A 26654-nucleotide genomic window follows, 5' to 3' on the forward strand; every position below is an offset into this window, starting at 1 on the left:
TGAATTGTCAAGTGATACTTACCAGTGACTATCACGTAATGTTACAGGTAGTTCCATTTTCTTCCTCTTCTTTCTCTCCTTTCTTCTTTGTCACACGGTCCATTGTGTTATAGCCCACGTGTCATGATAACACTTGTACCATCTTTTCATTTAGATTCCACCTACAATTATTTACCGATTCCAGTTCTGGAATAGGCTTTCATCATCTACTCACTAGAATTCTCAAGTTCATAAGGTACTGAGACATATACATGTTCACACCATTATAAAGAACAAAGTATAAACATTGAGGTTTTTCTCACACCCATGTTCCTGTGTTCTTTGATATGATATGTGTTCATTTCCTTCACTATATAGGATTGCAAGTTTTCCATTTGTACCTTAATGGCAATGACGCTATACAATTGAACACATATCATCCTGTTATCCATATAGGTGTGTATTTACCTGCTTGACTATTTTTGGTTGTTTGATCCAGAATGTTTCTCCAGATAGGTCATGTGGAAATTTTCTTTCCTCAGTACAAATGTTTTCACTATGGCTTTGGAAAATTTTTTTGTATGTGCATCATGGTCATTTGACCCATTGTACTCTCAAGTAGCAATATATTGTACTGTTATGTTGTACTATGTACTAATTACGTGTTTATATGGTTTTGTAACCCTTTATGATCTTAGATAACTTTATCCTTGATAAAGACCTAAAAACAAGCTCGAAACGTTGGATGAATTATCCTTTTGCACAAATAAAGAATTTTCAGCATTCTAAGAGTTCTTTTCTTACGTTATTGATCACTATAGTGTGCCAGAGCTATTTCTATTGAATTAACTCTTATTTTTTCTGAGCACCTGCTATATACACAGTGAGCCAGACATATTCAATTTTCATTCAGAAGGCAGAGGGAAGCCTTAGCAGCTGAGCCTATATCTTGGCTTGTGAGCATTAGAACAGGCCGGCGATTACAGGGTAACATGAAAAATGTCCAGCTTGCATTATGACTAGAACATGACAATATCCTTTTAAGTACTAACCTATGATGCGTTCCTAAGCAGTTGATGTTATATGTTCTACATTTCATTTTCTGCATACTTTACAAGTAGTAGAATTTGCTTTGATATAGGCAACTGGATTTTCACAATGAAAAGGCAAAGGATAACGCCCGAAAAAGACGCCATACATTATGTCAGTGCCATCACTGACAAACCTGGATTGACCATGAAATACATCAATCCCCTTAAAGGTGAGTTAAAACAAGTTTTAACTAAATTGCCTTAATATTGTCATGCATTAGAATGACTGTCTTAGGTAATGATAAATATTTTCTACAGGAAGAGGAGTGTTTGCTGAAACTGAAATCGAAAAAGGGAGTTTTGTTGCAGAATATCGAGGTGAGCTCACGTATGCACTTACGATGGTAGACAACTACTCGAGATTTATGGTTGTGGTACAAGTCAAAGATCTAATGGCCCATACTGCAGCGAAGGTCTTCCAAGCACACTTATGCAGACCTCATGGCTACTCAGAGAGAGTCCTCACAGATCAAGGCACTGCCTTTGAAGCGGAAATCTTCAAGGACTTCTGCAGCTTTTACCGATGCAGGAAGATGCGTACTACACCCTACCATGCTCAAACCAATGGTTATCAACCTGCTCAGGACTTTACCCCATATTCCAGATGTGGCCTTACAAGTGATTTATAGAGGGGTAACAATACGTTGGGATCATCGGATCTAATCTCCCTTTTTATACACCCTAAAATCTTGTTTGCGTTAGAATAAACAATAACATCATAAAGGTATAGCAGTACCGTTTCAAAGTTTCGGTGTCCCAAGCAGCATTCCATCAGCCTCTGGAAGGTTCCTGGCAAATTGCACAGCTCGAAGGGCATGCTTTTGAACTCGCAGAGACCCATCGGGGTGGCAAAGGCGGTCTTCTTCCGGTCTGCCTCAGCAACGGACACTTGCCAATAGTGACTAGTGAGATCAAGGGTAGAAAAATAATTTGCAGTTGTCAATGCAGCTAGCTATTCCTCAATACAGGGGAGTGGTGCTGTCCTTCTTCTTTAACAGGACCAACGGAGCTGCCCAGAGGCTACAACTGTCACGGATAACCCCAGCCTCCTTCATGTTGCTCAACATGTCCTTGGTACACTGGTAATGTGCAGGTAGATTTGGCTTATATCTCTCTTTGATGGGTGGGTGTGCACTTGTGGGGATGTAGTGTTTGACCCCTTTTATTTTTCAAAAGTCTAGCGGATGTTTGCTGAAGACTTGCTCGTATTCTTGCACTAGCCTGTAGACCCCCTTCTTGTGATGTGAAGGTGTGGAGTCAGTGCCTACGTGTAATTCCTTACACCACTCCTCTGGCTGACTTGGTGAGCTGTCACTGAATGGGTGGGCTGAAGCAATGGTGGATGCTGCTGTTTGGATAGCATGTGTATCTACTGAGAACAGCTTATCAATGGTGGCAAATCGGAGCAGCTTAATCTTTTGCTCTCCGCAGTTCAACACTCTCATGGGCACTCTTCCCTTCCATATTAATGAATAAAACTATGATGTAAATAGCATATAGATACCCCACAAATGCAGATAAAAGTAGGTTATGGGAAAAGGGGGAAGAGAGAAACAGGAAAATAGTGGAATAAAGTATAACTTCCAGGTGGGAGAGGAAATGGCAGCACAGCCAGTGGAGGTGAAGCAAGGGGAGCCTGCAACTAAAGAGTTGAGAGCGTTATCACATGGTGACTGAGCCTGATTGTAACGGGAGCATAGAGGTGCCGATCCTGTCTTACCTGCGTTGGTGTAGAAGTGGGTGTCCTGTGGTGGAGTCAGCTATGTGCAGTGGTGGCCGTGGGTTCTTTTATGTGCGACCGTAGTAATAGCTGTGCCCACTTCCTGTATGGGAGTGGAATGCAGTGAGGCTAATGGAACGCACGCCTGCGCATTTGTGTTTAACGTCGTGCATGTGCAGAACGGAGAAAAGGCTGCGCTCACTTCCTAATGAAAGGGAGTGAGACGCAGCTGGGAAGGGAAGGGAAAAGATTAGGGTTTGGGGATGATGAAAGGGCTTTCTACGGGCAAGGATGGCAAAGGGTGGCAGTGACGGAAAGTCAGGCAGATGGTCCTGTCCTGTCCTGTCCGTCCGTCTTTTTGTATCATGAATTGGAAAGACTGCAAGGGGGAGGGGAGGTGCTTGTGCCCAAAAGGAGGAGTTATTCAGATTCATTGCAGTGGGCGGCGGCTGCAAAAAGTACCATTCTCCTTGTTTTTGCTCTGCAAAACAGCCTTTTCAAGGGTTTGGCTTGGGTGACAAAATGTCTTCTGTAGGCGTGGGTTTGTCTCCCTCTCCCTAAGATGTGTCCGGTATAGGCCAGGGTGCCACTCAAGGCCGTAACCAATTCGGGTTATAGCTTCTCGGCCTTTTGGCTAAGATCAAGTGTAGTTTCGGAGGACGCTACCTTGGTCGGTACTGGAAGGTGCCTGGGATTGCACGTCTGCCGGCCTTGAGGGAGTGTGTGCGCCTTCTGGTGACACATAGCCCTCTTGTGCCTGGACGGTTCCCAGGCAACGGGAGGCGATCACCTTTGTTATTTTGAAGTCCTACTGATAAACAGAAAAAAAAAAATTAAATCTGTTCTTATCAGTTTAATATCTGATACGTCCCCTCTCTAGGGACCATATATTAAATGGATTTTTAGAACAAGGAGATGGAAAAAATCTTGCTCTGTCCACTCCACGCATTGACCTGGTATTGCAGTACCTCCAGGACCGGTGCACCCCTTCTTAACCGAGTTTCCAAAAGCAGAACTCAATTCACCTGATTCAAATGAGCCTCATTAGTGAATTGAAAGAAAGCAAAAACTTTATATGCACCTCAATTTGGCCAATTCACTTTTCACACTTTCACCCTTTTTTTTTATCTTTCACACCTTTTACTTGCTTTATTGATGCAAAAGCTGTGCCAAATAGCAAACTCATCTCCACTCAACTTGACCAACTCTGCTATGTCCCGTGCAGTATCTTATTCTCAGTCTTATCTAGATCATTTGCAATTGAATAGAATAGATCCCTTTTGGACACATTGGATTCAGCTGCTGCAGTGACTGCAGGTGTTAGAAGATGCAGACTTGGCATCAGGTGCTGTCTATCAGATTCCACTCCAATTAAAGCTTCCATTGTTTTTCGGTGTTTTCTTTGAGCAATGATGATGTCTTTAGTGATCTGTTGGCTCCCTCTCCTGGAGGAAGAGTTTGCTTGCTCTTGGACTTTCAAAAAGAGAGGTCATGATAGACATTTAGCTTCTGAGCCCAATTGGGGACAGTCATGGGTGATGAATGTTTTGCAACCTGCTGCGAAGCCTGATACCGCAATATAAGGAACGTCAAATACTAAGAATGGGCGGCCTATGAAAGAATTAGTACTTTCATTAAGCATACTTAAACGGCTAATTGGGAATAGACAAACTGTAAAAAGCCCTCTGAGAAAGCCCCTCTCTATCCTTTGTCAGTAAGCTTTTCTGTAGTCTGCCTGTTGATGTATTTTCCGTTTGAACAGTGCACAACATGAAGTGACGGAACACTGGCTTGTCACAATGTCCCCCGCTGACATCACAATAGCGCTGCTGCCTAGAAAGCCAGCTGCGCAGCAGAAGTTGCTCTTTGGGTGGGATGGTGGGCTAATGTATCTATTCCTGCTTGGTGAGAGTTTGACATGATCTAGAGCAACGAGTTCCAGCGGCTAGCGGTTGATTATTGGCTGTAATGGGGCTTTCTGGCTGGTGCTAGCCTTTCTTCTTAGCACACAGGAACCACAATCCCTACACCATGCTTCGATGGATTCTCTCATCCCAGCCCAGTAAAACTACATATTTCACACAGTTATAGGCAGCCCATGGGCATTCACCTGGATTAAAACCCATAACAGCTCATAGACCAAACAATCAATCTACCACTGGACCAAAGACAGGAAGCTAAATCCACTGCCTGCGGTAACTAACTTAATCCTATAGGCTACTCACACAACAAACCCAAGAGAAAGGAAAAAAACATGGCTTCGATTATCCATCCAATGAAAACGCATAACCATTGTGAGCCATTGGACAATGCAATTGCACACATGGTGACATGGTGCACGGCCCAATGAATCAAGTCTGTACTTCATATTCATGGTTTAAGCCCTTGGGTTTTAATGTGTCCAGAGTACATATCCAGAAAGATTCCCTTTTTTTGTGCTAAGCACAAGTCAACAATACATTGTAAGCAGATTCTATTACCAGTCCCACACCATTTTGTGACGCATAATCACACAGTGGCCCAATTAAGATTCCAAGTCATCGAACATGTCCCAGCCATACGCAGAGGAGGCAATAGAATTAGGAAGCTCAAAGAAAGGGAATCTTTCTGGATATATACTCTGGGCACGTTGGAACCCAAGGGCTTAAACCATGAATATGAAGAACCGACTTGATTCATTGGGCCGTGCACATTTTTTCGAACGCCCGGTTCTTTTTCGTGTTCACACTATATATGGTTCCACTATGTATGGAGTTCCATTCTTCCTTGTTTTTTTATTTGTCATGTTTGTCATGTCTGATCAACTGGTTACATTATGTCTGATTACCTTGTCTAACAGTTTTTTCTCCCCTTTCTTTACCTTCCATGTTCCCATAGTCACGTGAAATATCCCTGTTGCACTTGATTACGGCTCACTATTCACTATAGGATGTCTTATATCTAACATCACACTCTCACCCATCAGCACTCTATAGGTTTGTATAAGGTATGCGCTTACACATCCGGTCCTCCATAGGTATTTCCACTTATGTAACACTATCCCTATGATCACTCATAACTCATACCCTTGTAGTCAATTACAGCCTCCTCTCTCCCCCCCTCCCCTTCTCCCTTTCCATCTATAATTTTGCCATATATACTAGCAAACACTCAGTGTACCTAGTGGCATCCTATTCGTGGCTATTGGACCTTGCTATAGTCCCACTAGTGCCAAGACATTTGCAGAGCGCATCTGCCTGCGTTGCACACTCCAACTAATTATAAGTAAGCCATTATACTAGCAAACACTCAGTGTACCTAGTGGCATCCTATACGTGGCTATTGGACCTTGCTATAGTCCCACTAGTGCCAAGACATTTGCAGAGCGCATCTGCCTGCGTTGCACACTCCAACTAATTATAAGTAAGCCATTATACTAGCAAACACTCAGTGTACCTAGTGGCATCCTATCTGTGGCTATTGGACTTTGCTATAGTCCCACTAGTGCCAAGACATTTGCAGAGCGCATCTGCCTGCGTTGCACACTCCAACTAATTATAAGTAAGCCATTATACTAGCAAACACTCAGTGTACCTAGTGGCATCCTATACGTGGCTATTGGACCTTGCTATAGTCCCACTAGTGCCAAGACATTTGCAGAGCGCATCTGCCTGCGTTGCACACTCCAACTAATTATAAGTAAGCCATTATACTAGCAAACACTCAGTGTACCTAGTGGCATCCTATACGTGGCTATTGGACCTTGCTATAGTCCCACTAGTGCCAAGACATTTGCAGAGCGCATCTGCCTGCGTTGCACACTCCAACTAATTATAAGTAAGCCATTATACTAGCAAAAACTCAGTGTACCTAGTGGCATCCTATCTGTGGCTATTGGACTTTGCTATAGTCCCACTAGTGCAAAGACATTTGCAGAGCACGTCTGCCTGCATTGCACACTCCAACTTTTTTAAACTAAGCAATTTTACTAGCAAACACTCAGTGTACCTAGTGGCATCCTATACGTGGCTATTGGACTTTGCTATAGTCCCACTAGTGCCAAGATATTTGCAGAGCGCATCTGCCTGCGTTGCACACTCCAACTAATTTTAACTTAGCCATTATACTAGCAAACACTCAGTGTACCTAGTGGCATCCTATACGTGGCTATTGGACTTTGCTATAGTCCCACTAGTGCCAAGACATTTGCAGAGCGCATCTGCCTGCGTTGCACACTCCAACTAATTATAAGTAAGCCATTATACTAGCAAACACTCAGTGTACCTAGTGGCATCCTATACGTGGCTATTGGACCTTGCTATAGTCCCACTAGTGCCAAGACATTTGCAGAGCGCATCTGCCTGCGTTGCACACTCCAACTAATTATAAGTAAGCCATTATACTAGCAAACACTCAGTGTACCTAGTGGCATCCTATACGTGGCTATTGGACTTTGCTATAGTCCCACTAGTGCCAAGACATTTGCAGAGCGCATCTGCCTGCGTTGCACACTCCAACTAATTATAAGTAAGCCATTATACTAGCAAACACTCAGTGTACCTAGTGGCATCCTATACGTGGCTATTGGACCTTGCTATAGTCCCACTAGTGCCAAGACATTTGCAGAGCGCATCTGCCTGCGTTGCACACTCCAACTAATTATAAGTAAGCCATTATACTAGCAAACACTCAGTGTACCTAGTGGCATCCTATCTGTGGCTATTGGACTTTGCTATAGTCCCACTAGTGCCAAGACATTTGCAGAGCGCATCTGCCTGCGTTGCACACTCCAACTAATTATAAGTAAGCCATTATACTAGCAAACACTCAGTGTACCTAGTGGCATCCTATACGTGGCTATTGGACTTTGCTATAGTCCCACTAGTGCCAAGACATTTGCAGAGCGCATCTGCCTGCGTTGCACACTCCAACTAATTATAAGTAAGCCATTATACTAGCAAACACTCAGTGTACCTAGTGGCATCCTATACGTGGCTATTGGACTTTGCTATAGTCCCACTAGTGCCAAGACATTTGCAGAGCGCATCTGCCTGCGTTGCACACTCCAACTAATTTTAACTTAGCCATTATACTAGCAAACACTCAGTGTACCTAGTGGCATCCTATACGTGGCTATTGGACTTTGCTATAGTCCCACTAGTGCCAAGACATTTTCAGAGCGCATCTGCCTGCGTTGCACACTCCAACTAATTATAAATAAGCCATTATACTAGCAAACACTCAGTGTACCTAGTGGCATCCTATACGTGGCTATTGGACTTTGCTATAGTCCCACTAGTGCCAAGACATTTGCAGAGCGCATCTGCCTGCGTTGCACACTCCAACTAATTTTAACTTAGCCATTATACTAGTAAACACTCAGTGTACCTAGTGGCATCCTATACGTGGCTATTGGACTTTGCTATAGTCCCACTAGTGCCAAGACATTTGCAGAGCGCATCTGCCTGCGTTGCACACTCCAACTCATTATAACTAAGTTGCATTGTCAGGGAAATTTATTCTTTATTATTCTGCTGTTAATAAAGCTAGACCACCACTGCAATCTTCACCACCTCTCAATTTTTACTACCACATTTTCAGTCCACAATCTTGTCGCAATCAACATGAGTGGCAAAATGACAGATGCTGGTGGAAAGGGGAAGAGGCGTGGTGGAAAAGGCAAAAAAGGTTTTGTCTGTGGGGAAAGTGGCAAAGCTCCATTATCATCTGCTGAAGATAGACCATCTACCAGAAAAAGTAAGATGTCTACTACTTACCGTGGACAATCCGATGTGCTCCCTTTTTTACGGACACGAACAACAGGAAGAAAGGTAGATGATGGGCAAAAAAGGAAAATGCTTGAATGGATCTCAAGTGGTCCAACAAGTGCCCTCTCAGCCACTTCAAGTACCGCATCCAAAAAACACCAGTCCTCTGAGTTGTCATCCCAATCACACTTGATTTCTCCCAGCTCTGAAGTCTCCATCAGCCCTGCACAGTATGGTGGAACTGAGATGGCTGAGTCTGCAGAGCTGTTCAGTCACACTATAGCCTGGGAATCAGAGGTCTGCTCCCAAGCTACAGTGAGTACAGAACAGGAAATGGTCTGCAGTGATGCCCAGAACCTTTGTGACTCTGATTCAGGCCGTGAGGACCAAGTTTCTGAGCATAATGTTGACCCTTTGTCACAAACTGTAACACCTGTGGTTATAGACAATGAGGAACATACTGATGAAGATGAGACGCAGATACCCGATTGGGATGACAACTTAAATATTCGGTCAGGGCAAGAAGAGGCTCGGTCTGAGGGGGAGGGGAGTGCAAACACAACAATTGATGATGAAGTTCTAGATTCCACCTACTGTCAACCCCCAGTCAGGCACTCGAGGAGGTCAACAGAGGCGGTGGAGGAGGATGCAACCGACGACGAAGTTACCTTGCGCCTTCCTGGACAGAGTCGGAGCACTGGTAGCACGTCTACAACTGCATCCTCAGCCACCACTCTGCCTATGAGCATTATTCGGGGTGGATCAACAGGTCGCATGGCCTCTAAGCTTTGCCTAGCCTGGTCCTTTTTTGACATAGAAAAAGATCGCCCAAATCATGTGATATGTAAAATTTGTCATGATTCTCTTAGTAGAGGTCAAAACCTCAGCAGTTTGACAACTTCTTCCATGAATCGTCACATGAATAAATATCATAGGTCCCGGTGGGAAGCTCACTGTGCTGCAATGCTGCAAGAGCGAACCATCCACCGCCCGCCCCTTCCAGTGCATCCGCGCGCTCTTCATCTTCTAGGACTGTGGGGACAGCTGTCACACCTGTTTTTCCACGCCAAACTTCCACCACTGTAACCGCAACAGGCAGTTTGCTTGTAAGGTCGTCAGTTGGTTTGGAAGGGGAAACAAGTGAGTGTGTACAGCTCTCTCAGACATCGATAGCACCAACGTTGGATGAAGGCAACATCATGTCTCCGCCTGCACTTTCCTCACAAACCTGCATTTTTCCAGGGACACCCTACTCAACACCGTCTACACACAGCAGCCAGATCTCTGTCCATCAGATGTGGTCAAATAAAAGGCCACTTCCTCCGACCCATGACAAAGCTAAGAGGTTGACTCTATCCCTCTGTAAGCTGTTGGCTACCGAAATGCTGCCTTTCCGCCTAGTGGACACACAGGATTTTAGAGACCTTATGTCTGTCGCTGTGCCCCAGTACCAGATGCCTAGTCGCCACTACTTCTCTAAGAAAGGTGTGCCCGCGCTACACCAGCATGTCGCACACAACATCACCGCTTCCTTGAGAAACTCTGTGTGTGAACGGGTGCATTTCACCACCGATACTTGGACCAGTAAGCATGGAAAGGGACGTTACATGTCGCTAACTGGGCACTGGGTAACTATGGTGATAGATGGTGAAGGGTCTGCTGCACAAGTCTTGCCGTCCCCACGACTTGTGTGTCAATCCTCTGTCTGTCCAAGTTCCGCCACAGCTTCTGCATCCTCCACCTCATCTGGGTCCTCCACCTCCGCCCCAAGCCTGCCTGGTCAGGCCACCAGCATTCTCACTGCGCAGAAGGAATCACGCACGCCTCATTACTATGCTGGCAGCAGAGCGCAACGGCATCAGGCGGTCTTTAGCTTGACATGTCTTGGGAATAAGAGTCACACAGCTGAGGAGTTGTGGTCAGCTCTGCGGTCCGAGTTTAATAAATGGTTGTCTCCACTCAACCTGCAGCCTGGTAAGGCCGTGTGCGACAATGCTGCAAACCTGGGTGCGGCACTTCGCCTGGGCATTGTGACACACGTACCTTGTATGGCTCACGTGTTGAACCTTGTCGTCCAGCAATTTTTAACACACTATCCCGGCCTAGATGGCCTTCTGAACAGGGCACGAAAACTGTCAGCTCACTTCCGCCGTTCAAGCGCCGCAGCAGAGCGACTTGCATCGCTCCAGAAGTTTTTCGGCCTGCCGGTTCATCGCCTGAAATGCGATGTGGCGACACGCTGGAATTCAACTCTCCACATGTTACAGCGACTGTGGCAGCACCGCAGAGCCCTGGTACAATACGTCATGACGTATAGCCTGGGCCAACGAGATGCAGAGGTGGGGCAGATCACCCTGATGGAGTGGTCTCAGATCAAGGACCTATGCACCCTTCTGCACAGTTTCGACATGGCGACGAATATGTTTAGCTCTGACAATGCCATTATCAGCATGACGATTCCAGTCATTTACATGCTGGAGCACACGCTAAACACTATTCGGAGTCAGGGGGTGGGACAACATGAAGGGGAGGAACTACAGGAGGATTCATATGCGCAAGGGACAACAACATCACCAAGGTCCAGACGTTCATCATCACCAACGCAGCAGGCATGGGACCATGGGGAACAGGGATCGACAAGGGCGCATAGTAGCAGGCGAAATGTTGAGCAAGGTGCAGGAGAACATGAAGAAATGGAGGACGAACTGTCCATGGACATGGAAGACTCAGCGGATGAGGGAGACCTTGGTCAAATTTCAGTTGAAAGAGGTTGGGGGGAGATGTCAGAGGAAGAAAGAACGGGTAGCACCTCTATGCCACAAACACAGCGTGGACTTGGTCCGCATGGCTGCGCAAGACACATGAGTGCCTTTTTGTTGCACTACCTCCAACATGACAGTCGTATTGTCAAAATTAGAAGTGATGATGACTACTGGATTGCCACACTATTAGATCCCCGGTACAAGTCCAAATTTTGTGACATAATTCCAGCCATAGAAAGGGACGCACGTATGCAGGAGTATCAGCAGAAGCTGTTACTCGATCTTAGCTCGGCTTTTCCACCAAACAACCGTGCAGGTGCAGGGAGGGAATCTCCCAGTTGTAACTTGACAAACATGGGACGGTCTCGTCATCTTCAACAGTCTACCCGTACCAGTAGGACCGTATCTGGTGCCGGTAACAGCAATTTTATGGAATCTTTTCATAATTTTTTTAGACCCTCTTTTGCAAGGCCACCAGAGACAACAAGTCTGACACATACTCAACGGCTGGAGAGGATGATACAGGAGTATCTCCAAATGAACATCGATGCCATGACTGTGCAACTGGAGCCTTGCTCCTTTTGGGCTTCAAACCTAGAAAAATGGCCAGAGCTCTCCAGTTACGCCTTGGAGATTTTGTCGTGTCCAGCTGCCAGCGTAGTCTCTGAACGTGTATTCAGTGCTGCTGGGTGTGTGCTGACAGATAAGCGCACGCGTCTGTCCAGTGACAATGTGGACAGACTGACGTTCATCAAAATGAACAAGTCATGGATCCAAAAGGAATTTACTACCCCTGTGTCATCCTGGGGAGAGTAAATGCTTGTTGATTTGGAATGTGCTTGATGCAAATCAAAACATCCTGTTTGCAACTAGGGCCCAAGTGCTGCCACTGATGGGGTGGGTGTCTGTGTGGCCCAATTTTTGGAAAAAAGGGAGACTCCGCTTGGAGTAACCCTTGCTTGCTGTGTTTTTAAAAGAAGCCAAGATGAACAGAGCTGGGATCAGGAAAGACTTTGCTACCTACCCCGGTGTCATCCTGGGGACGGTTAAGAATAGCGTATTTTTGAATGTGCTTGATGCAAATGTAGCTGTGAAGTGTACAACTGGGGCACAACTGCTGCCACTGAAGGGGTGGGTGTGTGTGGGGCCCAATTTTTGGAAAAAAGGGAGACTCCGCTTGGAGTAACCCTTGCTTGCTGTGTTTTTAAAAGAAGCCAAGATGAACAGAGCTGGGATCAGGAAAGACTTTGCTACCTACCCCGGTGTCATCCTGGGGACGGTTAATTATGGCGTATTTTTGAATGTGCTTGATGCAAATCAAAACATCCTGTTTGCAACTAGGGCCCAAGTGCTGCCACTGATGGGGTGGGTGTCTGTGTGGCCCAATTTTTGGAAAAAAGGGAGACTCCGCTTGGAGTAACCCTTGCTCGCTGTGTTTTTAAAAGAAGCCAAGATGAACAGAGCTGGGATCAGGAAAGACTTTGCTACCTACCCCGGTGTCATCCTGGGGACGGTTAATTATGGCGTATTTTTGAATGTGCTTGATGCAAATCAAAACATCCTGTTTGCAACTAGGGCCCAAGTGCTGCCACTGATGGGGTGGGTGTCTGTGTGGCCCAATTTTTGGAAAAAAGGGAGACTCCGCTTGGAGTAACCCTTGCTTGCTGTGTTTTTAAAAGAAGCCAAGATGAACAGAGCTGGGATCAGGAAAGACTTTGCTACCTACCCCGGTGTCATCCTGGGGACGGTTAAGAATAGCGTATTTTTGAATGTGCTTGATGCAAATGTAGCTGTGAAGTGTACAACTGGGGCACAACTGCTGCCACTGAAGGGGTGGGTGTGTGTGGGGCCCAATTTTTGGAAAAAAGGGAGACTCCGCTTGGAGTAACCCTTGCTTGCTGTGTTTTTAAAAGAAGCCAAGATGAACAGAGCTGGGATCAGGAAAGACTTTGCTACCTACCCCGGTGTCATCCTGGGGACGGTTAATTATGGCGTATTTTTGAATGTGCTTGATGCAAATCAAAACATCCTGTTTGCAACTAGGGCCCAAGTGCTGCCACTGATGGGGTGGGTGTCTGTGTGGCCCAATTTTTGGAAAAAAGGGAGACTCCGCTTGGAGTAACCCTTGCTTGCTGTGTTTTTAAAAGAAGCCAAGATGAACAGAGCTGGGATCAGGAAAGACTTTGCTACCTACCCCGGTGTCATCCTGGGGACGGTTAATTATGGCGTATTTTTGAATGTGCTTGATGCAAATCAAAACATCCTGTTTGCAACTAGGGCCCAAGTGCTGCCACTGATGGGGTGGGTGTCTGTGTGGCCCAATTTTTGGAAAAAAGGGAGACTCCGCTTGGAGTAACCCTTGCTCGCTGTGCTTTTAAAAGAAGCCAAGATGAACAGAGCTGGGATCAGGAAAGACTTTGCTACCTACCCCGGTGTCATCCTGGGGACGGTTAATTATGGCGTATTTTTGAATGTGCTTGATGCAAATCAAAACATCCTGTTTGCAACTAGGGCCCAAGTGCTGCCACTGATGGGGTGGGTGTCTGTGTGGCCCAATTTTTGGAAAAAAGGGAGACTCCGCTTGGAGTAACCCTTGCTTGCTGTGTTTTTAAAAGAAGCCAAGATGAACAGAGCTGGGATCAGGAAAGACTTTGCTACCTACCCCGGTGTCATCCTGGGGACGGTTAAGAATAGCGTATTTTTGAATGTGCTTGATGCAAATGTAGCTGTGAAGTGTACAACTGGGGCACAACTGCTGCCACTGAAGGGGTGGGTGTGTGTGGGGCCCAATTTTTGGAAAAAAGGGAGACTCCGCTTGGAGTAACCCTTGCTTGCTGTGTTTTTAAAAGAAGCCAAGATGAACAGAGCTGGGATCAGGAAAGACTTTGCTACCTACCCCGGTGTCATCCTGGGGACGGTTAATTATGGCGTATTTTTGAATGTGCTTGATGCAAATCAAAACATCCTGTTTGCAACTAGGGCCCAAGTGCTGCCACTGATGGGGTGGGTGTCTGTGTGGCCCAATTTTTGGAAAAAAGGGAGACTCCGCTTGGAGTAACCCTTGCTTGCTGTGTTTTTAAAAGAAGCCAAGATGAACAGAGCTGGGATCAGGAAAGACTTTGCTACCTACCCCGGTGTCATCCTGGGGACGGTTAAGAATAGCGTATTTTTGAATGTGCTTGATGCAAATGTAGCTGTGAAGTGTACAACTGGGGCACAACTGCTGCCACTGAAGGGGTGGGTGTGTGTGGGGCCCAATTTTTGGAAAAAAGGGAGACTCCGCTTGGAGTAACCCTTGCTTGCTGTGTTTTTAAAAGAAGCCAAGATGAACAGAGCTGGGATCAGGAAAGACTTTGCTACCTACCCCGGTGTCATCCTGGGGACGGTTAATTATGGCGTATTTTTGAATGTGCTTGATGCAAATCAAAACATCCTGTTTGCAACTAGGGCCCAAGTGCTGCCACTGATGGGGTGGGTGTCTGTGTGGCCCAATTTTTGGAAAAAAGGGAGACTCCGCTTGGAGTAACCCTTGCTTGCTGTGTTTTTAAAAGAAGCCAAGATGAACAGAGCTGGGATCAGGAAAGACTTTGCTACCTACCCCGGTGTCATCCTGGGGACGGTTAATTATGGCGTATTTTTGAATGTGCTTGATGCAAATCAAAACATCCTGTTTGCAACTAGGGTCCAAGTGCTGCCACTGATGGGGTGGGTGTCTGTGTGGCCCAATTTTTGGAAAAAAGGGAGACTCCGCTTGGAGTAACCCTTGCTTGCTGTGTTTTTAAAAGAAGCCAAGATGAACAGAGCTGGGATCAGGAAAGACTTTGCTACCTACCCCGGTGTCATCCTGGGGACGGTTAATTATGGCGTATTTTTGAATTTGCTTGATGCAAATCAAAACATCCTGTTTGCAACTAGGGCCCAAGTGCTGCCACTGATGGGGTGGGTGTCTGTGTGGCCCAATTTTTGGAAAAAAGGGAGACTCCGCTTGGAGTAACCCTTGCTTGCTGTGTTTTTAAAAGAAGCCAAGATGAACAGAGCTGGGATCAGGAAAGACTTTGCTACCTACCCCGGTGTCATCCTGGGGACGGTTAATTATGGCGTATTTTTGAATGTGCTTGATGCAAATCAAAACATCCTGTTTGCAACTAGGGCCCAAGTGCTGCCACTGATGGGGTGGGTGTCTGTGTGGCCCAATTTTTGGAAAAAAGGGAGACTCCGCTTGGAGTAACCCTTGCTTGCTGTGTTTTTAAAAGAAGCCAAGATGAACAAGTCATGGGTCAGCAAAGACTTTATCTACCTACCCCGGTGTCATCCTGGGGACGGATAAGAATGGCGTATTTTTGAATGTGCTTGATGCAAATCAAAACATCCTGTTTGCAACTAGGGCCCAAGTCCTGCCACTGATGGGGTGGGTGTCTGTGTGGCCCAATTTTTGGAAAAAAGGGAGACTCCGCTTGGAGTAACCCTTGCTTGCTGTGTTTTTAAAAGAAGCCAAGATGAACAGAGCTGGGATCAGGAAAGACTTTGCTACCTACCCCGGTGTCATCCTGGGGACGGTTAATTATGGCGTATTTTTGAATTTGCTTGATGCAAATCAAAACATCCTGTTTGCAACTAGGGCCCAAGTGCTGCCACTGATGGGGTGGGTGTCTGTGTGGCCCAATTTTTGGAAAAAAGGGAGACTCCGCTTGGAGTAACCCTTGCTTGCTGTGTTTTTAAAAGAAGCTAAGATGAACAGAGCTGGGATCAGGAAAGATTTTGCTACCTACCCCGGTGTCATCCTGGGGACGGTTAAGAATAGCGTATTTTTGAATGTGCTTGATGCAAATGTAGCTGTGAAGTGTACAACTGGGGCACAACTGCTGCCACTGAAGGGGTGGGTGTGTGTGGGGCCCAATTTTTGGAAAAAAGGGAGACTCCGCTTGGAGTCACCTTGCGGTGTTTTACATGATTTTAGAATGGCGTGCCATGCCTATATCTGTGTGTCCTCCTCTTTTTCCTTGTCCAGCTGTTTTGTTTTCGCATGAGTATATGTCCTTGTCACTTTCCCATGTGTTTGTGTTGTGTTGTGAGTTGTTTGTCACCTTTTGGACACCTTTGAGGGTGTTTTCTAGGTGTTTTACTGTGTTTGTGATTGCCTGCCATTGTTTCCTATTGGCTCGAGTTCGGTTCGTCGAACGTTCGACGAGCCGAACTCGAACGGGAGCTCCGTTCGGCGAACCGACCTCGAGCCGAACCGGGACCGGTTCGCTCATCTCTACTCCTGGACATAGCATTCGAATTACCAGGTCCCTGAAGGCTGAAATGCGTAGTGGCCGGAAATCATGAACAATTACAATGGGCGTATGTGCTGTAGATCCTGCGTCAGTTGTAGCTTGAAACTTTGTCTTTTCACGGATTTGCCCGTCTCTCATGGTGTTGGGCTATTTTCGGATCAAAATGGTGTGTCCCTCCTTGGCCCGTATCATGGGTTATTTCAGGGGCAAATTTAACTCTCTTAGCACTTTTCTCCTTAATTGTGGCCGTTGAATTGTGGGGTCAAGGTCTATCCAACCAGCATATTTGTTGTTTTTCAGACAATTTAGGGCTCGTGCATAGTAATAATAACACAGGTTTCCAAGGGTAAAAATTTTTGAAAGATGTGATTTTTTTCATACTTTCGATCATTGGACTCAGTAAAAATATTGAAAAAATATCATCACGTACAGTTTTTTCACAAACACTGATTCTATAGGTGTTAGGGCCAGGTGGACGGGCAGACCCAGGAGGTGGATCCACTGGGCCGAACACCTTAATGAAGGCAAGGGGTCCGGTAGCCGGAGCACTACGGGTAGCAGGACAGTCCGTGCAAAAGAGTGGAATGGAGAAGTCCCTGGGACCACGGAGTCACTGATGGTAGTCCGGGTGACGGAGCTCAGGTTCGGAGGCCGAGATGTCAGGCAGAGTGCGGAACCGATGGAGCGAGAGGACGGGTCACCACAGGGATCAGAGATGGTACGGACTGACGGGATGGCAGATAGTCAGCGTTCGGGGTTCGGGAATCGGCAGGACCGGATGGCGAGGCAGGAGCGGCTCTAGAAGAGAGATAGGTAAGTATATCACAGAGACACAAGGAGACCTGACTCCTAGCTTAGGAAACACGAAGAACAGGCCCCGCCCACTTGGACATTAAACCCCTTTATACCCTGTACCTGTGTGTTCAATTTCCTGTCAGTGGACGCTGGCCCTTTAAGAGAGGGTCAATGACCGCGCGCGCGCCCTAATGCGCATGCGCGAGGCCCGGGTGCCAGAAGCCAGGGCAGGGAGCGGTGTATAGGAAGCAGGGGAGCCGGCCTGGAGCAGGGCTGCCGACGGGCGCCGGGAGCGGGGACCGGGCCGCCTGGGGACCGCAGGTGGTGGAGGCTGGAGACCGTGGAGCGGGGGATGTCTGCCAGAGGAGCCGGGGAGCGAAGCAGGGAAGCCGGGGAGCGTGGCAGGTGAGCCGGGGGGCAGAGCAGCGGACCCGGAGAGCGTGACAATAGGTTTCCAAAAGGTTAGAATTCTGAAAAGATTCCCTCCATACTTTTCTGAAGATGGTGCTCTAGTGTATTCAAGCAATGTTCCTGTGCTGATGGAAAATGTAACATTAAGTACAATGTGAGCGAGTGGAGACACGTCATTGTTTCATCCAAAAAGTCTGAAAGCTGTGCTACTGCTCAATGGCAGTAAGTATTCTTCAGTGTGTGTAGGGCATGTGTCGCGGGCAGAGGGGCCACGCACGCTACGCTCGGGTTCGGGGACTTCTGCTGCTGCTACTGCTCGGTGGCTCGAGCGGAGGGCCAGATCCGGGGACTCGAGCAGCGCTCCTCGCCCACGAGTGAAAAGGGGGTGGTTTGTTTGGGGAGATAGTTAGTGACGTCACCCACAGGTCGTGGTGATAATGGGCACCACCACTGCTGGTGACGGGGATCCCGGGAGCGATGGCAGGGAGCAGCTAGGATGTTGGTTCCCCCTCCGTGGGTAGGGGTTGGTGATCCCGGGGCCCGGTGGCGGTACGGGGAGGCTGGATGGCTGGGGTGTACGTACCGAGGGAGCCCGTTTGCCCGCAGGCGCTGGCCCTTGGATCTCTAGCCTATGGCGGTGGCTTTTTATCCTCACGGTGTGGACGGTTGCCTTCTGTCGGGTCTTGGGTGTTAGGGAACCCCTGGGATTCCGGTCACTCTCGGATTTGACCATTGTCGGCGGCTCCTAGCCTGGTCAGGGTCCAATGGCCCTGCCTTTGTGCTTGGTACAGATCCGCTCACCGGTTCAGTTCCCCTCGGGTCACCGCCCGTCCCCGGTCCTACGGTTCAGCTGACTTGTACCACCTCCTGCAGACGGCCACCACCGTCTGCCGACCTTGCTGACAGTGCCTGGGCTCCTACCCAGACACTAACAGTTTCTGTCCTCTCACTTTCCACTACAAAACTAAACTAACTGCTTTTTCCCGCCTCCAGGCCTGTGAACTCCTCGGTGGGTGGGGCCAACCGCCTGGCTCCGCCCCACCTGGTGTGGACATCAGACCCTGGAGGAGGCAACAAGGATTTTGTGTGACTGATGTAGACTATCCAGGGGAGGGGGTGTGTGTGATTTTGTGTTTGTGACTACCTGGCTAGTCCAGGGCGTCACACATGCTATGCACTTGGAAGAAAGCTGTGAGAATTTAGACTTTATTCTCAAGAAACTTAACTACAAGGAGCATGGATGGTCAATATGTGGTGGTCTAAAAATGTTCTCATTGCTTCTTGGGCAGCAAGGAGGATATATTAAATACCCATGCTGTTCTGCCTCATGGCAGCCTGCTAATAGTCATTCATTGAAATTTCTGTTACAACCCCTAGAGGTCATTGTTATTCTTTTGAATTGCTGAGTTTCCCTTTAAGCTAAATGTATTCTGGGTAAGGAATGCCTCCCTGAGCTGAGAAGAAGCCTGCAGCCATTTTCTCTTTGGATTTGTCAGGAAAGGACATGCCGACTTACCTCTCTGTACATTCACCCCTGCCTAGTGTAATCCGGTGAGCAAAGCAAATTACATGTGTTAGTGATAGAATCCTAGATGGAAGAGTGTAGTAAATGCATTGTACATTGTACTTCTACACCTTTAGTGTCATCCCTGTCTTGTTTGTCTAGATAGGATTTCTATGTATTGCAGATGCAGTGACCTTTCACCTACATTCTCGTAAGAACTGCATCTCATGTACTGTTATGCTATGTTAACTCTGTATTAACACTGTACTGACTGTAATCATTTTCTTGTTATAGTTTTTACCCGTATAAAACAGTATCTTGGATATACCGTATTCTGTCTTCAACTGCATCTTGGATATTCCTATATTCACTGTATATTCCATGTATACTGCAATCAAGTTCACGTTACCAGCTAATAAATCAAGGCTATTGAACTCCACAGTCTGTTTATTTGAAATGTGAACTAGGGTTTAGCTGTATGCTAGAGATTCACAGCATTACGTAAAAGAAGGCAGAACACATGCTTTTTGTGTGAATTGGAAAGCCAGGTTAGGACTCTTCACTGGAGCAAAAAAAATTGGCCAACAAGAACATCTTTGTAACCGGGACTCAAGAACATTGTTGCATAAAGCTTAGTTGATCCCACCTAAAGTTCTCTTGCCACCACTCCACTGTAAGCTTGGACTGATGAAGCTGTTTGTGAAAGCGCTACTGAAAGAAGGAGAGATGTTTAAGTACCTGTGTACCAAGTTTCAGGGACTGTCAGAATCAAGTCTGAAGGAAGGTGTGATGCCCTGACAAAACCAGGTAGTTACAGATAGGCCCCCGCACAACACCTTTCCTCACTTAGGAAACACACAGCCGACCTGAAACCCTAGTCACCTAGGACCCTGAAGCCAGGACCGAAACCAGCGGCCTAGCTAATTAAATGATTGAGGGCAGGATTATAGGTCCTATCCCACCTAAAGTCCCTCAAAGAAGACAACAGCCCACTGATAGGGATAAGGCCACCGCCAGGGCCCTTAGATCCCACGGGCCAGCGCCTGCGGGCACGGCTCCTTAGGCCATATCCAGCCGGGAGCGGACTCCTGAGTTCCAGACCAGGCAGTCCACCATACACAAAAACAAGTGCAGAGTAAAGGACAGCGACCACCAGCCTGGGTGGGGGACCTGAATGCAACCGGCCGGGGCGGCAGGCCACCAGCACCTTTGGTTTACCGAAAGACTCGTGTGATTCATTTACTGTGAGTAACCAAACATCCCCCTGCTTGCTCAGGCGCGCCGGCCCTTGCCATCACCATACCCTGCACAAAGACACTGGGCCCCGGGGCAATCATCCCTACACACGGAGGGGTTAACATCCAGCTGCCACTACATCTCTCCCGGGTATCCCATAACGGCAGCGGTGGTGTCCCACCTCACCACACACCGTTGGTGGCGTCACAAACTTAATACGGCCTAGCCCATACATCTACATTCCTCCTTTTATTCGACATGTCCGCGAGACCCCCGGGTCGAGCCACTCTCTTAGAAGGTCTGGATCCGACCAACGGCGGCTGCTGGCACAGGGGCAGCACAAAAGCATTTTTGTGGGTTCGGATATTCAGAAACCCATGAATGAAGGATGACGTGTTTTAAACAATAATGAAAACTGTTGAAAAAAGGGCTTGGGACTCTTTGAAAGAAGCAATAAATACGTTTCTAGGTAACAACAAAGAATCAAAATTTAAGTCCATCGTGGAGAACATGCTGAAACGTTTCAAAGCCTTGGGTTGTCTAATGAATTTGAAGTTACATTTTTTACATTCCTATTTGGACTACTTGTCTGAAAACCTTGGTGCTGGTGGGAAGAACAAGAAGGTTTTCATCGGAATATCAAGGAGATGGAACGACGATACCAAAGTAAATGAAACGTGAACATGATTGCCGGATGCTTCACAGAGAAGATCCACAGGCCTTCTATAAGAGAAAAGGGGGATCTAGAGAAAAGGAAAAAGTGCAAGAATAAATTTCTAATAAAGTTGCAGAATGACTGTACAATAAATAAATGTATTTTATATATAAAATTGTGAATATTTTTGGTTACAATAAGTATTTTTCTTGTTCATGTCACTTGTATGTAACTTCACACATGGATTGTACAAAATCAATATTTGATGGTTAAAAAAAAATATTTATTTTTTTTTTTAAATCAGGACATTAGAAAACATAATAATCAGTCACTGGATTTGAAGTTTCATAAACCAAAATTTTACATAGCTGTGTAATTTGTCGGGCACCCACCGACAATAGAATAGCGCCAGATTTAGGAAGCTGGCTGAGGTCTGCAAAGTCTGTAGCCAGGTGACAAAATTGTCCAACCTGGGTTTCTTCCTTAAGTAGTCTCTGGTATGATGATATGGTATAATCCTGGCAGCCGGAGTCGAAATCCCTAGATTGCGGTTATGATCTCCAATCGGAATTGGAGCCCCTAGATTGAAGCCATGTAGCCAAGTGATCCTCTAGTTGAAGCCAAAGTCCCTAGACCGAGTCCACAAGGCATCCTGGTTCTGATCCCCTAGCCAGCTCCTAAGAGCTTAGACTAGATCATGCAACATCCATCAACAACCTGGTGACTCCAAGAAGTCCCCTTTTATAGCCATAACCTTCCCTTAGGATATACTGTGCCCTTATCAGATTGGTTGTACAAGGTTGCTTCTCTTATTGGATGAATTTCAAGCTGCATGGATAATGTTCATTTAAATGATGTGGATAGAAAGACTGAAGATATCTACATGTAGTCTGAAATCCATCATGAATCAATACTATTTTACACAGTCATAAGCAGCCCATGGGCATTCACCTGCATTCAAACCAATAACAGCTCATAGACCAGACAATCCATCTACCACTGGACCAAAGACAGGAAGTTAAATCCACTGCCTGCGGTAACCAACTTAATCCTATAGGCTACTCACACAACAAACCCAACAGAAAGGAAAAAAACATGGCTTCGATTATCCATCCAATGAAAACGCATAACCATTGTGAGCCATTGGACAATGCAATTGGACACTTGGTGACATGGTGCACGGCCCAATGAATCAAGTCTTTACTTCATATTCACGGTTTAAGCCCTTGGGTTCTAATGTGCCCAGAGTACATATCCAGAAAGATTCTCTTTCTTTGAGCTAAACACAAGTCAACAATACATTGTAAGCAGATTCTATTACCAGTCCCACACCATTTTGTGACGCATAATCACACAGTGATCCAATTAAGATTCCAAGTCATCGGACATGTCCAAGCCATACGCAGAGGAGGCAATAGAATTAGGAAGCTCAAAGAAAGGGAATCTTTCTGGATATATACTCTGGGCACATTGGAACCCAAAGGCTTAAACCATGAATATCAAGTACAGACTTGATTCATTGGGCCATGCATGGACATAATGGACATAATTCTAATAGGCAGGACAGGTAATAAGGAGCACAAGTTATATGCTAAAATGTGTTGTGTGACAAGACAGACACAGGAAAGGACATGATAACAGGTGTAGGGACCAACAAGGTGAGACAAGGGGTATCAGGATAGGGTCAAGTAGGTATGAATGTAGTAATGGGGCAGGCATAGAGAATTGTATGTGAATGTGAATTACAATAAATCACTAAGGAAAGGAATATGTGAGTGTGTGCCTAATGTAAACTAATATTGTACTGGCAAAATTATAGATGGAAAGGGAGAAGGGGAGGGGGGAGAGAGGAGGCTGTAATTGACTACAAGGGTATGAGTTATGAGTGATCATAGGGATAGTGTTACATAAGTGGAAATACCTATGGAGGACCGGATGTGTAAGCGCATACCTTATACAAACCTATAGAGTGCTGATGGGTGAGAGTGTGATGTTAGATATAAGACATCCTATAGTGAATAGTGAGCCGTAATCAAGTGCAACAGGGATATTTCACGTGACTATGGGAACCTGGAAGGTAAAGAAAGGGGAGAAAAAACTGTTAGACAAGGTAATCAGACATAATGTAACCAGTTGATCAGACATGATCACCTGGTTTGAGACCCCCTGCCTTACACTATATAGATATCATGTTCATTCCCCATCTATCTTGCTCAGGAGAGCATCTCCCTCCCCCGGCACCAAGAGCAGCTCATACTGAATTGTTACATTGACTAGTAACACTGCACACAGAAATGCACCTTAATATTCCACTGTTAACCCTTTCCTCCCAGCAGTAACACACAACTCCTCACCTTGATATCATGGTGATTTATGGTCAGAATGACTTCAATGCGATCAGTGATTTCTATTCTAGCTCTGCTCACATAGATTTTATATCCACACTCAACTATAGGCCGTTCTTCATATTTTGGGGGCTTTTAGTCAGATATACTAGTTTGTGCCTGTATAGTATTGGTGTAGATGGGAGTGTAGGGCATGGGTTACATGGCACTGTGGTGGAATACTGATGGGAGGTATTGGTGCTGTGTTTGATGCTTCTACTGGGTATTTTCCTACAAATACTGGAACAGCTCACTGCTTAGAATGATCCTTCCCAGCTCTATAATATATTATATATACCCCACAATGCAGGCTCACACACACATTTGTCTCAAGTGTGTTGTAGGGACACAGATACAGTCTTGGTCATGTGACTAAAGGCTACTTTACACACTGCGATATCGGTCCCGATATCGCTAGTGTGGGTACCCGCCCCCATCTGTTGCGCGACACGGGCAAATCGCTGCCCATGCCGCACAAACACCGACCAGACCCGTCACACATACTTACCTGCCCGGCGACGTCGCTGTGTCCGGCGAACCGCCTCCTTTCTAAGGGGGCGGTCCGTGCGGCGTCACAGCGACGTCACTGAGCGACCGCCCAATAGCAGCGGAGGGGCGGAGATGAGTGGCCGGAACATCCCGCCCACCTCCTTCCTTCCTCATAGCGGCTGGGAGGCAGGTAAGGAGAGGTTCCTAGTTTCTGCGGTGTCACACGGAGCGATGTGTGCTACCGCAGGAGTGACGAACTACATCGTTACTGCTGCAGTAACGATAATCGAGAATGGAGACCCATGTCACCGATGAGCGATTTTGCACGTTTTTGCAACGATGCAAAATCGCTCATCGGTATCACACGCAGCAACATCGCTAATGCGGCCGGATGTGCGTCACAAATTCCGTGACCCCAACGACTCCGCATTAGCGATGTCGCAGCGTGTAAAGCCCCCTTTAGTGGGAGTGGTGTACAGGGTCTTAGCAGTAAAGAGTATTCCATATTTCTGCCAGATACCCACAGAGATATTGAAATCTGAAAAAAGAGACTTCTGCTCATTGAAGGTAAGAACTGCTCACATAGCGTTCAACTCCACAGCAAACGAGTGCTCTAGCACTGGCATCTCAGCAGGGATATTCCCCTACTACACATGTGTGTCTAGGTCACTGTGACAGTTTACAGGACATAACTCAGGGCACCTAGACAGAAGGCAGAGGGACTACTTTCTATTTCTGGCGTAGAGCTTAGTACAATATATATATATTTATACTATTACATGGGACACATGTACCTTGTATTACCATTATTCGCTGTATATGAACCCCTTTTCTCCGGGCATTATTTGTCTATAGCATTTTTCACGAACCTGAGGCAACTGAGAACCCTTCAGTGAAGGAATTCCACTAACCCTCACAATACCTACCAGGGGCCTCCCTGCAGTAACTCAGGTAGTTGTACCCATTCTCTTTCCGCATTCTATGTGTTCTTCTTCTTTCTTCTTTTTTTTCTTTTTTCTTCTTTTTATTTCTATCATGTAGTTCAGGGGTTTATAGATATATGTCCTGCATCTCATATTTCCTTTAGTGGTGCTTCTTACCCATTCTCATATCATTTACCCTAGTATTTCATGATCCTGAGGCGACTGAGAACCCTTTAATAAAGGAATCCTTTTTCACCTGAATTGTCAAGTGATACTTACCAGTGACTATCACGTAATGTTACAGGTAGTTCCATTTTCTTCCTCTTCTTTCTCTCCTTTCTTCTTTGTCACACGGTCCATTGTGTTATAGCCCACGTGTCATGATAACACTTGTACCATCTTTTCATTTAGATTCCACCTACAATTATTTACCGATTCCAGTTCTGGAATAGGCTTTCATCATCTACTCACTAGAATTCTCAAGTTCATAAGGTACTGAGACATATACATGTTCACACCATTATAAAGAACAAAGTATAAACATTGAGGTTTTTCTCACACCCATGTTCCTGTGTTCTTTGATATGATATGTGTTCATTTCCTTCACTATATAGGATTGCAAGTTTTCCATTTGTACCTTAATGGCAATGACGCTATACAATTGAACACATATCATCCTGTTATCCATATAGGTGTGTATTTACCTGCTTGACTATTTTTGGTTGTTTGATCCAGAATGTTTCTCCAGATAGGTCATGTGGAAATTTTCTTTCCTCAGTACAAATGTTTTCACTATGGCTTTGGAAAATTTTTTTGTATGTGCATCATGGTCATTTGACCCATTGTACTCTCAAGTAGCAATATATTGTACTGTTATGTTGTACTATGTACTAATTACGTGTTTATATGGTTTTGTAACCCTTTATGATCTTAGATAACTTTATCCTTGATAAAGACCTAAAAACAAGTTCAAAACGTTGGATGAATTATCCTTTTGCACAAATAAAGAATTTTCAGCATTCTAAGAGTTCTTTTCTTACGTTATTGATCACTATAGTGTGCCAGAGCTATTTCTATTGAATTAACTCTTATTTTTTCTGAGCACCTGCTATATACACAGTGAGCCAGACATATTCAATTTTCATTCAGAAGGCAGAGGGAAGCCTTAGCAGCTGAGCCTATATCTTGGCTTGTGAGCATTAGAACAGGCCGGCGATTACAGGGTAACATGAAAAATGTCCAGCTTGCATTATGACTAGAACATGACAATATCCTTTTAAGTACTAACCTATGATGCGTTCCTAAGCAGTTGATGTTATATGTTCTACATTTCATTTTCTGCATACTTTACAAGTAGTAGAATTTGCTTTGATATAGGCAACTGGATTTTCACAATGAAAAGGCAAAGGATAACGCCCGAAAAAGACGCCATACATTATGTCAGTGCCATCACTGACAAACCTGGATTGACCATGAAATACATCAATCCCCTTAAAGGTGAGTTAAAACAAGTTTTAACTAAATTGCCTTAATATTATCATGCATTAGAATGACTGTCTTAGGTAATGATAAATATTTTCTACAGGAAGAGGAGTGTTTGCTGAAACTGAAATCGAAAAAGGGAGTTTTGTTGCAGAATATCGAGGTGAGCTCACGTATGCACTTACGATGGTAGACAACTA

At 45.9% G+C, this 26654-nt stretch overlaps 1 pseudogene; it reads left to right on the top strand.

Annotated features, from left to right (window-relative positions):
- Positions 1 to 3575: 3575 nt before the first annotated feature.
- Positions 3576 to 3780, top strand: LOC142260535 (U2 spliceosomal RNA; annotated as a pseudogene).
- The last annotated feature ends 22874 nt before the right edge of the window (positions 3781 to 26654 follow it).

This window comes from Anomaloglossus baeobatrachus, unplaced genomic scaffold (genome assembly GCF_048569485.1).
Source record: "Anomaloglossus baeobatrachus isolate aAnoBae1 unplaced genomic scaffold, aAnoBae1.hap1 Scaffold_123, whole genome shotgun sequence".
Taxonomy (NCBI): domain Eukaryota; kingdom Metazoa; phylum Chordata; class Amphibia; order Anura; family Aromobatidae; genus Anomaloglossus; species Anomaloglossus baeobatrachus.